Source organism: Giraffa tippelskirchi, chromosome 14, assembly GCF_054371585.1.
Source record: "Giraffa tippelskirchi isolate mGirTip1 chromosome 14, T2T-mGirTip1v1.2.pri, whole genome shotgun sequence".
Taxonomy (NCBI): domain Eukaryota; kingdom Metazoa; phylum Chordata; class Mammalia; order Artiodactyla; family Giraffidae; genus Giraffa; species Giraffa tippelskirchi.
In genome coordinates this window covers 21,098,266-21,112,713 of record NC_137288.1, presented here as the reverse complement: position 1 = coordinate 21,112,713, position 14,448 = coordinate 21,098,266, and the positions used below count along the sequence as shown (strand labels likewise).

The following is a 14,448-nucleotide window of genomic DNA, read 5'->3' as shown; positions in this document are numbered from 1 at the left end:
CTTTCTCCCCTGCCTTCAATCTTTCCCAGCATCAGGGTCTTTTCCAGTGAGTCAGTTCTTCACATCAGGTGGCCAAAGTATTGGAGTTTCAGCTTAAACATCAGTCCTCCCAATGAACACTCAGGACTGATCTCCTTTAGGATGGACTGGTTGGATCTCCTTGCAGTCCAAGGGACTCTGAAGAGTCTTCTCCAACACCACAGTTCAAAAGCATCAATTCTTTGGTGCTCAGCTTTCTTTATAGTCCAACTCTCACATCCATGCATGACTACTCGAAAAACCGTAGCCTTGACTAGATGGAACTTTGTTGACAAAGTAATGTCTTGGCTTTTTAATATGCTGCCTAGGTTGGTCATAACCTTCCTTCCAAGGAGTAAGTGTCTTTTAATTTCATTGCTGCAGTCACCATCTGCAGTGATTTTTGAGCCCAGAAAAATAAAGTCTGACACTGTTTCCACTGTTTTCCCATCTATAGGCCATGAAGTGATGGGACCAGATGCCATGATCTTAGTTTTCTGAATGTTGAGCTTTAAGACAACTTTTTCACTCTCCTCTTTCACTTTCATCAAGAGGCTCTTTAGTTCTTCTTCACTTTCTGCCATAAGGGTGGTATCATCTGCATATCTAAGGTTAGTGATATTTCTCCTGGCAATCTTGATTCCAGCTTGTGCTTCCTCCAGCCCAGCATTTCTCATGATGTAGTCTGCATATAAGGTAAATAAGCAGGGTGACAATATACAGCCTTGACGTACTCCTTTTCCTATTTGGAACCAGTCTGTTTTTCCATGTCCAGTTCTAATTGTTGCTTCCTGACCTGCATACAGGTTTCTCAAGAGGCAGGTCAGATGGTCTGGTATTCCCATCTCTTTCAGAATTTTCCAGTTTATTGTGATCCACACAGTCAAAGGCTTTGGCATAGAGTACATCATGAGAAACACTGGGCTGGAAGAAACACAAGCTGGAATCAAGATTGCTGGGAGAAATATCAATAACCTCAGATATGCAGATGACACGACCCTTATGGCAGATAGCGAAGAAGAACTAAAGAGCCTCTTGATCAAAGTGAAAGAGGAGAGTGAAAAAGCCAAACCAGCTTGAACATCTGGAAGTTCACAGTTCATGTCCTGTTGAAGCCTGACTTAGAGAATTTTGATCATTACTTTACTAGCGTGTGAGATGAGTGCAATTGTGCGGTAGTTTGAGCATTCTTTGTCATTGCCTTTCTTCGGAATTGAAATGAAAACTGATCTTTTCCAGTCCTATGGCCACTGCTGAGTTTTCCAAATTTGCTGGCATATTGACTGCAGCACTTTCACAGCATCGTCTTTAAGGATTTGAAATAGCTCAGCTGGAATACCATCACCTCCACTAGCTTTGTTCATAGTGATGCTTTCTAAGGCCCACTTGACTTCACATTCCAGGATGTCTGGCTCTCGGTGAGTGATCTCACCATCGTGATTGTCTGGGTCATGAAGATCTTTTTTGTACAGTTCTTCTGTGTATTCTTGCCACCTCTTCTTAATATCTTCTGCTTCTTTTAGGTCACTACCATTTCTGTCCTTTATTGTGCCCGTCTTTGCATGATATATTCCCTTGGTATCTCTAATTTTCTTGAAGAGATCTCTAGTCTTTCCCATTCTATTGTTTTCCTCTATTTCTTTGCATTGATCGCTGAGGAAGGCTTTCTTATCTCTCCTTGCTATTCTTTGTAACTCTGCATTCAAATGGGTATCTTTCCTTTTCTCCTTTGCTTTTTGCCTCCATTCTTTTCATAGCTATTTGTAAGGCCTCCTCAGACAGCCATTTGCTTTTTTTGCATTTCTTTTTCTTGAGGATGATATTGATTCCTATCTCCTGTACAATATCATGAACCTCTGTCCATAGTTCATCAGGCACTCCGTCTATCAGATCTAGTCCCTTAAATCTATTTCTCACTTCCACTTTATTGTCATAAGTGATTTGATTTAGGTCATACCTGAATGGGCTAGTGGTTTTTTCCACTTTCTTCAATTTCAGTCTGAATTTAGCAATAAGGAGTTCATGATCTGAGCCACAGTCAGCTCCCGGTCTTGTTTTTGCTGACTGTATAGAGCTTCTCCATCTTTGGCCACAAAGAATATAATCAATCTGTTTTCGGTGTTGGCCATCTGGTGATGTCCACGTGTAGAGTCTTCTCTTGTGTTGTTGGAATGGGTGTTTGCTATGACCAGTGCGTTCTCTTGGCAGAACTCTATTAGCCTTTGCCCTGCTTCATTCTGTACTCCAAGACCAAATTTCCCTGTTACTCCAGGTGTTTCTTAACTTCCTACTTTTGCATTCCAATCCCCTATAATGAAAAGGACATCTTTTTTGGGTGTTAGTCCTAGAAGGTCTTGTAGGTCTTCATAGAACTGTTCAACTTCAGCTTCTTCAGTGTTACTGGTCGGGGCATAGACTTGGATTACCGTGATATTGAATGGTTTGCCTTGGAAATGAACAGAGATCATTCTGTTGTTTTTGAGATTGCATCCAAGTACTGCATTTCAGACTCGTTTGTTGACTATGACGGCTACTCCATTTCTTCTCAGGGATTCCTGCCCACAGTAGTAGATATAATGGTCATCTGAGTTACATTCACCAATTCCAGTCCACTTAGTTCACTGATTCCTAGAATGCTGATGTTCACTCTTGTCATCTCCTGTTTGACCACTTCCAATTTGCCCTGATTCATGGGCCTAACATTGCAGGTTCCTATGCAATATTGCTCTTTACAGCATCGAACCTTGCTTCTATCATCAGTCCCATCCACAACTGGGTATTGTTTTGCTTTGGCTTTATCCCTTCCTTCTTTCTGGAGTTATTTCTCCACTGATCTCCTGTAGCATATTGGGCACCTACCGACCTGGGGAGTTTATCTTTCAGTGTCCTATCTTTTTGCCTTTTCATACTGTTCATGGGGTTCTCAAGACAAGAATACTGAAGTGGTTTGCCATTCCAGTGGGTTGCCATTCCCTTCTCTCTGGGATCTCCCTGACCCAGGGATCAAACCCAGGTACCTTCCTCTCAATTGTGCCGTGGACCTAAAACTGCTCCAAAAAAAAGTCTTAAGAAATTAAATGTCATAAGAATATTACCTCTCTAAAATTTGAAAATTAAATGATAGTATATTTTTGATGAGATTATACACACATACATACAAACACATACACATGCCGTTTTCCCCCAAATTAAGAATTCATGCTAAACTGGATCATTTGTGAATGTTAATTTTATTTGTTTTAATATCTCAAATTATCTGTATGCTTCATCCTGAAACATTTTCTATGATTAGAAAAAAATTACAATAAAAACATAATAACACATTTTCTAGATTACATAGATGAGTTTTAATTTGCATATTTCAAATGTGAGTTAATTCATAATTTCCAACTGTGCATACAAAAGCGATATGTATATTTCTCCATTCAGTGGAGATATATACATACCTGACTGCTTTTACAGTGCATGCCCTGTGGTTTAAGATATGCAGTAACATGTTATTTTATCCTTTCCCTCGTCTTTCCTGTTCCCAGTGAAATACTGAATTCTAAATGACCACCTGTCTAAAGAGCTTATGATGTAGAAAGAACTGATTTATTTACAAGGCACATCTTCGTAAACATTCTTAGATCTCACCTAAAGTCTCAGGAAAACCAGAGACTCTTTCATCATTCAGAGGATCAAGTGAAAGTACTTCACATCATTTTGTGTCATGAGCCAGGAGCATAGAAAGTATTTAAATGTTACGAAAGAGCCTAAAATCCTGGTTCTTCAAATTCATTGGGCGCTAGCCCCAGAATGTGGCTGATGTTGAACAGTGGCCCCTAGTCACCTGTGTCCTAAAGAAGGGCTCTGCTGTATCTGGCGCTTCTGCAGAAACACACTGGCTCATGGAGACAATGAGAAACACACACGGCTCAGGGATGAGCTCATGGAGAATTTACTGAACTCACCTCTGTGGAACCAGCACCTTTTTAAAGAGAAACAGTACTACGCTGATATTAGTCACAGAACAGATATGTTTAAACTGCTATGCTTTTCCCAAACATTTTGACTCAGATGAAAAGGAATGCCATAGCAATAGTCTTCTCGTGTTTTAAGTTATTTTTCTCTTTACAGATCTTCCTGGACTTACAACGGGGTTACATCTTGATAAACTCATTGTAAGTTGAAAATGTCAGATGCTGAAAATGTGTTTAATACTGAACATCATACTTTAGCCAAACTTACAGTAAATATACTCAGAACACATACATTAGCCTACATTTGGGCAAAGTCATCTAAAACAAAACTTTTTTAATAGTAGTGTTGAATAGCTCATGTAATTTACTGAGTACTGTACTGAAAGTGAAAAGCAGAATGATTGTAAGTGTACTGGTTGTTTACCCTTGTGATCTCATGGCTGACTGGGAGCTAGGACTCACTGCTCTGGCCAGCTTTATGAGAGTGTCTTATAGCATATTGCTAGCACCGGAAAAGATCCAAATTCAAAATAAGGTTTCTAGTGAATGTGTTTCCTTTTTGCACTGCTGGCATAAGGTGGAAAAAAATCATAATTTGAACTGTCACAGGGAAAGTCTTGTACAGATGGAGTACCTGTGTGTGTGTTAGTTGCTCAGTCGTGTCCGACTCTGCCACCCCGTGGACTGCAGCCTGCCAGGCTCCTCTGTCCATGGGATCCTCCTGGCAAGAATACTGGAGTGGGTTCCTGCTCCAGGGGAGGGTACTCATACTTTCTTTTAAAAAGGAACATAGAACTGGCAGTGTTCAGGTACTAAATATTTGGGGGTTTAAAATATACACTATTTTAAGATGCCTCTGTAATATTCAATAATATGATTAGTACTGTCAAATATGCAGCAAGGCAAATTAGATTAATTGATTAAAGAAAAATGACTCAGCTGCTCATTTCTGTTCTGCTCTAAGGGCTTCCAGGGGTCAGGGACCAAAAAAAAAAAAAGAAAAACACACAGTCTTGGTGTGATGATCAGATATGCAGAAAGAGATTGTAAGGGTACTGGGTGGGGTGCTGAGTCACCCTGGTAACTGATTCAGATGATATTTTCAACAAAATAAAAACAAATCAATTGACCAAAAATGTTTAGGTAGCAGCAGTTGAGTCTTGACTGGAAAGGGATCCATTTACAATACATTTATTACCAACCATATCCCATTGGTGGAAGAAAGGTCAGATCTAAGTATTTTCTTCTATAAAGCAAAAAGGGTCAGATTAAAAGAGGAACAAAATAAATTTCTATCTTTTCCTATTTAGTCAGTGTACCAATAATTCTGCAGGAAAAAATAAAAAATAGCCTGCGTGTTTCACAAAAATCTCTTACTTCAATTGACTTAAATTATGCTGGGATAATTAAAACAGGTTATTCATTAATCAACTATTCTAGAGGCCATTTTCCAATAATTCATTACCAGGGGACTAATTTAACAAAATTAATTTTCTTCACTTGGGACACCAACTCAGGAAAACTAAACTACCATACTAAACTACTAACAAGAGGTCTTGGAATTCAAAGAACTAGAAAGTGCTAAGTTTTCTTGGGTTATTGACACTTCTCAGAAATGGAAATGTCAGTCACTCTCTTATTTTCTACCTCTGGCTTTATGAAAATTGTTTTCCAATCTGCATTTCCATCTTCATAGCACATCTGATGTATATTCTCGTACAGCAATCAAACGTATTTATCTTTCTCCTGAACATGTTACCTGAGATGGTCTAACTACCATCACAGGTGTGTCAGGGAGCCAGGTCTTCACTTGGGTGGAAATGATAATAATGAAAAGGATTACTAAAATTATATGACACTTTACTACCTATATTAGACCATTTTGTATATTGACTAAAAGTCCAAACACACATTAATAACTTGCCAATGTTCATGTAATTAGTAACACAAGTAAAATACAAAATTCATCTTTTTGAACATACAGTATGTTCATTCAACATATATGTGTTTAAGTATCAAAAAGTTTTATTGGTTCTGAGGATATGAGCATGAACGTGAAACTTTTCCTTCCTTTGTAGAGTTTACATGACTTTTTGATACTGAATTAGCTTCCTAATTGGTGGTCTCCTTGTTCTTCGTTCTCTTCACAAATCCTTCTACATTATATTGATAGAATCGAGTTTCTACGAGTTTGATAGAACACACATTCCCTCACAACCCAGTAATATCAAATGATTGCGTTATTAACCACAATTTGAAGTTCAACTGTCTTTGCTCAGTATGCAGAACTCATGTTAAATTGCCTCCTGTATTTCAGACATCTTTCTTATCTATTAACATCAGTGCATTCATTATTGCCCCAAAGTAAGTTTAAAATATCCCAAGGATGCTTTAGTGGCCAACACTAGTCTTCATTAGCCTCCCCCTTTTTCTATGTGAGACCAGTCCCCAACCCTCAGCTCAGTCCTTCCCGTTCTCTGAGTCCTTCCCTGACACCCACAGTCACATGAATATCTCGCTTTCTAATCCGCCATAGCAATTATGATTTGTATGGTTGCTGGGACGTACATAGATTCTAGCATTATTTTTTTTCCTGTGTGTGTGTGTAACCGCAAACAGATTGGTAATTCAAAGAAGAGTTTTACCACACTATCAACAATCACAATTTGTAATGAAACATAATTTATTAAATAACAGTATAAAAATACTTTGCTTAATTGAATACTTCCTTGATTTATCAATTCTACTATTTATTATAGATGTGCCAGGTGAGGTGCCAGAAGGTGGGTAAAAACAGACCTGAAAGCAAATGATTCCTAGCAATAAGAGTAACACCCAAATAGATGCATAATGTTCACAGTGAGTGAGTCATTATCTGTGACTTGCTGAATTTTGCCAATATGTTTCTTTTTATATGATAGTCAAACTAAATATGTATTTTCATAAAATAGAATTGTCTCTAAAGATTACATTGTTTAAATTAGTAATTTACAGAATCCTTTTAAAAGAAACCTCAATTGTGAATGTAATCAATTTACTGATAGATCTTATTTAGGACAGAGCAAGAATATCTATCTGTATTCTCTCTATATGTATCCATCAACAGTCTGCCAGAAATGAGAAAATATCAAAATGCAGGAGGATATGAAGTTACATTCTCAGGAGAAATTCAAGATATGACAGACAAAACAATGCAATTATGAAAAGGAAAATAATTTAGCAGAAATCCAATAAAATCTCAGTAGTCATTTTTGAATTAACTTGGGAATGTTATCAGGTAGAGAAGGAAACATTAGTATTTAGTAGATATATTAAAATCCACTCAGTAATAAGAAGAACACACCTTAAATCAAAAGGAGAAAACTAATAACTTTGAGTCAATTACAGTAATTAGATGGTGTTGGGAAGAAAGTGAGAGTCTAAATGGATGGTATCCCTTCCCCCATTGCTGAACAAACTCAATTACACATTTTTGTCTCTATATAATGGTTTCTTCCTTTATATTTTTATGTTTCATCTATTTCCTCCAATTTCAAAATACATAGTTGTAAATTGGTATTCCTTGACATTTATTGGATGGTTTATTACATATGTTTCAGCACAAAGGCAAAAATACATGATCACACATTTCTTGATGGCTTTCTTTGTGAAGAATACTGGTACTATGAGAGTCTTGAATGCTATTATCTACAGATAATTTTGGAATCAAAGTAGATTAGAAATAGAAATACAATTTAGATGCCATTGAATTCATGTCTTTAAATATATTGGAGAACTAAACTGAATTGAATTCCAGATGTTTTCACAACTAGGAAGTGAATCAGTACGATTTAGTTTCTCTTAACAGGATACAGACCTAATGCCTATAAATTCTTGTTTTAATTTACACACTGAAAATTGCCAGTAAGTCTGTATAAGAGTTTTGAAAATTCACAGACCAAAACTAGTGCATTGTTCCACAATTCAGAATTGTTTTATTGTTCTGAATATATATTCTCCCTCTCTACATATTCTTTCTCTCTGTCTAAACTACAGGAGAAATAGGGAGGCATATTATGAGAGTAAGTCTTTACCTATCTTATCTCAGGGCACAATTAATAGAAGTAATAATGTGTAGTAAATTGTTTAAAAATTGGCTATTTTGAAATCACAAGGCAAATAATGGGAAAACAGCAACAGGTACCTAGGAAATTTAAAATGTGCTTAGTCACTCAGTCGTGTCCAACTCTGTGACCCATGGACTGTAGCCCACCAGGCTCCTCTGTCTGTGGGATTCTCCAGGCAAGAATACTGAAGTGGGTAGTTATTCCCTTCCCCAGGGGATCTTCCTGACACAGGGATGGAACTCAGATCTCCTGCATTACAGGTGGCTTCTTTACCATCTGAGCCACCAGGGAAGCCCAAATTTAAAATAGTAAATATTTTATCCAAATATATATATATATATATATGCATATATAAATCAGGATAAAAAAACTATTTTTCTTTGAAAATATTTTAACTTATCAACACAGAAGTTATTAAAAATAGACTGTAAGCAAGGAATTATCATATACATCATGAAATTTATGAAACAAATACCCAGGGTAAACATTTTAAGAGGAAGATACATTCAAATTGTCAGCAATTTTCATCCCCAAATTAACTTACATAAAATGCTAAGAGAGGGAGAAATGGTTTCTTTTTTTGTAACAAAGTTAACACTGTATGAATAAAACCCCAAACACCTTAGAGTATTTGTAATTACATATGTTGATAAAAATTTTTCCTAGATGTAGTAACAATAAAAATTTCAGATTACTTGACGGTCATTTATCTATTTTCTCAGAATTTAAGACAAATATTTAGACATAAATGCTTAAAAGATTTCAAGGTATTACTTGAAATGACAGGGGAAAGAAGATTATTTAACCAACAATGCAGAGAACATGGATTAAATTCCTGGATCAGAAAAATCCCCTGGAGAAGGGAAATGGCAACCCACTCCAGTATCCTTGCCTGGAAAATCCCATGGACAGAGGAGCCTGGCGGGCTATATTCCACGGGTTTGTAAAGAGTTGGACACGACTCAGCGGCTGAACAACATGGCACAATATGGTATTATTCAGGAAAAAAAAAATCCTACCTAACTCCTTACAGTAGATAAATTCCAGACTTAGAAGATATTACTTGGCTATTTAATGTATTCATGCAGGGACACTTATATAAAATTTTACACAGAATAATCTATCAAGTATGTTTTTTGTCTGCAAATGCATTCCCCTCGCCCTTGTATGATTATGTTTGTTTTTCGCTCTGCCCTCTTTGTTTTTCATCTATACTACATAGAAAAGCAATGCTCATCTATCTCCTGTGTTCACGAGGATGGATTTTTCCATGTTTTCTCTGTTGCCCTCCATAGACAAATATGCGTATCATGTGAATGGACTATTTGCATGCAAGTTTCCTTTTCTAAAGACTTTTTTTATCTTGCGTTTCTTCTCGGTAACCCCTCATAGAAGTCCCTGTAAGTCCGCCAGTTGACAGCTGATTTGTTTCTTTGAAGGGCTCTGTTGCTGATAGCAAATTTTGAGACTGCGTCAAGAATTTCCTTTTGTATTTTTTTTTCCAGCAATTATACTGTAATATACTTAGTGTAGATTTCTTCATATTCATACTGCTCAGGAGTAGTTGAGTTTTTACATGTGTTATTTGTATCCTTTTTCACCATTGAGTGTTTCCTTTTGGTTATTTTCTCTTGACCTGCCTGCCTTTTCACTAATTTTTCATTCTTAGTAAAGATAATAACCCTGGTACTTAAAGAACTTTGATAACAAAGCCAATATCTAGGTCCTCAGGGATCACTTTCTAATGTAATTTTTTCTCTTGTTTTACCTCTTTTGGTCTATACTGGCCTGCCTTGTTTTTTAATGCAAGCCAACTATTTTGTGTGAAAAACAGTAGAGATTCTAAAAGAGCTTATGTTTCTCTAGAAAAGTATCACTCCTTTTCTGTCAAGATTTCTCTAGGATTAAGATATCTGATGGCTCAGATGGTAAGGAATCTGCCTGCAACGCAGGAGATTCAGGTTGATCCCTGGGTTGGGAAGATCCCCTGGAGAAGGGAATGGCAACCCACTCTAGTATGCTTGCCTGGAGAATTCCATGGACAGAGGAGCCTGGCGGGCTACAATACTTGGGGTTCCAAAGAGTCAGACAGTACTGAGTGACTAACATATGTCATGTCATGAGATATCTCAAGTCCTGGTGAACTAAATAGCTTTTGGATATATTCCAATACATTTTTTTTCTTCATTTGATCCTTTTATGGGAAATTTTCTTTCTTTCTTTTTTTTTTAATCTTTGCCCTTTTTATATATTTTTTAAAATTTTAATTGTAGGCTAATTACTTTACAATATTGTGGTGGTTTTGCCATACATTCACATGAATCAACCATGGTTGTATATGTGTTACCCATCCTGACCCTCCCTCCAACCTCCCTCCCCATCCCATCTCTCAGGGTCATCCCAGTGCACCAGCCCTGAGCACCCTGCCTCATGCATCGAACCTAGACTGGCGATCTATTTCACATATGATAATATACAACTTTCAATGCTATTCTCTCAAATCATCCCACCCTCACCTTCTCCCACAGAGTCCAACAGTCTGTTCTTCACATCTGTGTCTCTTTTGCTGTCTCGCATATAGGGTCATCGTTACCATCTTTCTAAATTCTGTATATATGTGTTAATATACTGTATTGGTGTTTTTCTTTCTGACTTACTTCGCTCTGTATAAGAGGCTCCAGTTTCATCCACCACATTAGAACTGATTCAAATGCATTATTTTTAATAGTTGAGTAATATTCCATTGTGTATATGTACCACAGCTTCCTTATCCATTCATCTGCTGATGGACATCTAGGTTGCTTCCATGCCCTGGCTATTGTAAACAGTGCTGTGATGAACATTGGGGTACACGTGTCTCTTTCAGTTCTGGTTTCCTCAGTGTGTATGCCCAGCAGTGGGATTGCTGGCTCGTATGGCAGTTGTATTTCCAGCTTTTTAAGGAATCTCCACACTGTTCTCCATAGTGGCTGTACTAGTTTGCATTCCCTCCAACAATGTAAGAGGGTTCCCTTTTCTCCACACCCTCTCCAGCATTTATTGCTTGTAGACTTTTGGATAGCAGCCATTCTGACTGGTGTGAAATGGTACCTCATTGTGGTTTTGATTTGCATTTCCCTGATAATAAGAAATGTTGAGCATCTTTTCATCTGTTTGTTAGCCATTAGTATGTCTTCTTTGGAGAAATGTCTGTTTAGTTCTTTGGCCCGTTTTTTTGATTGGGTCGTTTATTTTTCTGGAATTGAGCTACAGGAGTTGCTTGTATATTTTTGAGATTGATTATTTGTCAGTTATTTCATTTGCTATTATTTTCTCTCATTCTGAAGGCTGTTTTTCTCAGCTTGCTTACAGTTTCCTTCGTTGTGAAAAGCCTTCAAGTTTAATTAGGTCCCATTTGTTTATTTTTGCTTTTATTTCCATTACTCTGGGAGGTGGGTCATAGAGGATCCTGCTGTGATATATGTCAGAGAGTGTTTTGCCTATGTTTTCCTCTAGTTTTATGGTTTCTGGTCTTACATTTAGATCTTACATTAGGTCTTACATTTTGAGTTTATTTTTGTGTATGATGTTAGTGTTCTAGTTTCATTTTTTACAAGTGGTTAACCAGTTTTCCCAGCACCACTTGTTAAAGAGATTGTCTTTTCTCCATTGTATATTCTTGCCTCCGTTGTCAAAGATAAAGTGTCCATAGGTATGTGGATTTATCTCTGGGCTTTCTATTTTGTTCCATTGATCTATGTTTCTGTCTTTGTGCCAGTACCATACTGTCTTGATGACAGTAGCTTTGTAGTATAGCCTGAAGTCAGGCAGGTTGATTCCTCCAGTTCCATTCTTCTTTCTCAAGATTGCTTTGGCTATTTGAGGTTTTTTTGTAATTCCATACAAATTGTGAAATTCTTTGTTCTAGTTCTCTGAAAAATACCATTGGTAGCTTGAAAGGAATTGCATTGAATCTATAGATTGCTTGGGATAATATACTCATTTTCACTATATTGATTCTTCCTATCCATGAACATGGTATATTTCTCCATCTATTTGTGTCCTCTTTGATTTCCTTCATCAGTGTTTTATAGTTTTCTATCTATAGGTCTTTTGTTTCTTTAGGTAGATTTATTCCTAAGTATTTTATTCTTTTCGTTGCAATGGTGAACAGAATTGTTTCCTTAATTTCTCTTTCTGTTTTCTCATTGTTAGTGTATAGGAATGCTAGGGATTTCTGTGTGTTAATTTAATATCCTGCAACTTTACTGTATTCATTAATTAGCTCTAGTAATTTTCTGGTAGAGTCTTTAGAGTTTTCTGTGTAGAGGATCATGTCATCTGCAAACAGTCAGAGTTTTACTTCTTCTTTTCCAATCTGGATTCCTTTTATTTCTTTTTCTGCACTGATTGCTGCAGCCAAAACTTCCAAAAGTATGTTGAATAGTAGTGGTGTGAGTGGGCACCCTTGTCTTGTTCCTGACTTTAGGGGAAATGCTTTCAATTTTTCACCATTGAGGATAATGTTTGCTGTGGGTTTATTATATACGGTTTTTATTATGTTGAGGTATGTTCCTTCTATGCCTGCTTTCTGGAGGGTTTTTATCATAAATGGATGTTGAATTTTGTCAAAGGCTTTCTCTGCATCTATTGAGATAATCATATGGTTTTTATCTTTTAATTTGTTAATGTGGTGTATCACATTGACTGATTTGCAAATATTGAAGAATCCTTGTATCCCTGTGATAAAGCCCATTTGGTCATGATGTATGATCTTTTTAATATGTTTTTGGATTCTGTTTGCTAGAACTTTGTTAAGCATTTTTGCATCTATGTTCATCAGTGATATTGGCCTGTAGTTTTCTTTTTTTGTGGCATCTTTGTCTAGTTTTGGTATTAGGGTGATGGTGGCCTCATAGAATGAGTTTGTAAGTTTACCTTCCTCTGCAATTTTCTATAAGAGTTTGAGTAGGATTCCTACTTACATGTTTTCAGAGGGACATTAATCTTTCACAAGTAAATGAATCATAGCCAAAAAGCAGGTGGAACCTTAATTTTGGTAAAATGGGATTTCTACCATTTATGTTGGTAGATAGTGCTCCTGTTCATTCATGTCTGACTTTGTGACCCCATGGACTGTAGCCTGCCAGGCTCCTCTGTCCATGGGATTCTCCAGGCAAGAATACTAGTGTAGGTAGCCATTCTCTTCCCCAAGTGGTCTTCTCAACCCAGGGATAGAACCCACATCTCAGATGACCTTTAATTTTGTAAAATGATATTTCTACCTGTTAGATTGGTAGATAAGTAATGTGAAAATACATAACTGAAAGTTTCTCTTCTCTCTCGACAGCTGCATATAAATTGTAAGAACCTTTTCTAGTATGTTTTTTAAATATACTTGAAATTCAGGATTATAGATAACTTTCAACTCAGAACTACTTTCCTTTTCTTTAGATGTCTTGACTTAAAACATACTCACACGCTACTTTAACAATGCACATAAAGAATTTTATAGTGACATTTTAATAAATGTAAATATGACTTGGCATAAATATTGATGGGTGCCTGTATGAGCACATGATAGATGAGTAGTGATACATAGAATATTTACTTTTATAACACTAGGTATAAAATTAGATCTTTGGATTATTTTCACAGTACCCAGCTTACATAGTACACAAAAACACACATACTGAATTGGGGTTATTGAGATTATTTTCATATGAAATTATAAAAGACCTAAAATACAGCTTCTTCAAGTAAGCCAAGCCATTTTGTATTTAATACTGTTGATTAAAAGCATGAAATTGATTTATTCTGGGTAAAGTTGTTGACCCGTTTAATGGGAAATTAAAATAAATATATAATTTTTTCCTTTTTCCCTCTGCTATGTAGCCTCTTTCTACCTCAACATTCAATGGCTCTTGGTACTCTTTATATAATTCTACAGTATTAATTTAGTCTCTATGGAGGCAGTCTCTTTCATAAGATTAGATGGAATCAGATTCATGAAGAAGATACACGGGAATGAAGGGATGTTTTAATATTATCAACCAACAAATTTCATTTCTGTATGAAAGTGTTAGTTCCTCAGTTGCATCCAACTCTTTGCGACCCCTTGGGCCATAGACTGTCAGGCTTTTTGTCGAACTCTTTGGAATATTTTTCTACTTTTTTTGGATTTTAAATTTCCCTTATTTTACTCTTCATCTTTTCAATTAATCCAAACAGGAGGTAGAATAGAAACATTGTAGTTATGGGAGGAAGGCTTAAGAAGGAGGGGATATATGTATATATACAGCTGATTCACTTTGTTGTACAGTAGATGTTAACACAATATTATTAAGCAATCATGGTGTCTGTGCATCAGTCACTCAGTCATG

At 36.6% G+C, this 14,448-nt stretch overlaps 2 long non-coding RNA genes across 2 annotated transcripts in view; one reads left to right on the top strand and one right to left on the bottom strand.

Annotated features, from left to right (window-relative positions):
• LOC145534653 (uncharacterized) overlaps positions 1-14,448 on the top strand; it is a 442,985-nt gene that overhangs the window by 363,135 nt on the left and 65,402 nt on the right. The gene's annotated exons all lie outside the window — the stretch shown is intronic.
• Positions 1-14,448, bottom strand: part of LOC145534650 (uncharacterized) — an 85,198-nt gene that overhangs the window by 13,254 nt on the left and 57,496 nt on the right. The gene's annotated exons all lie outside the window — the stretch shown is intronic.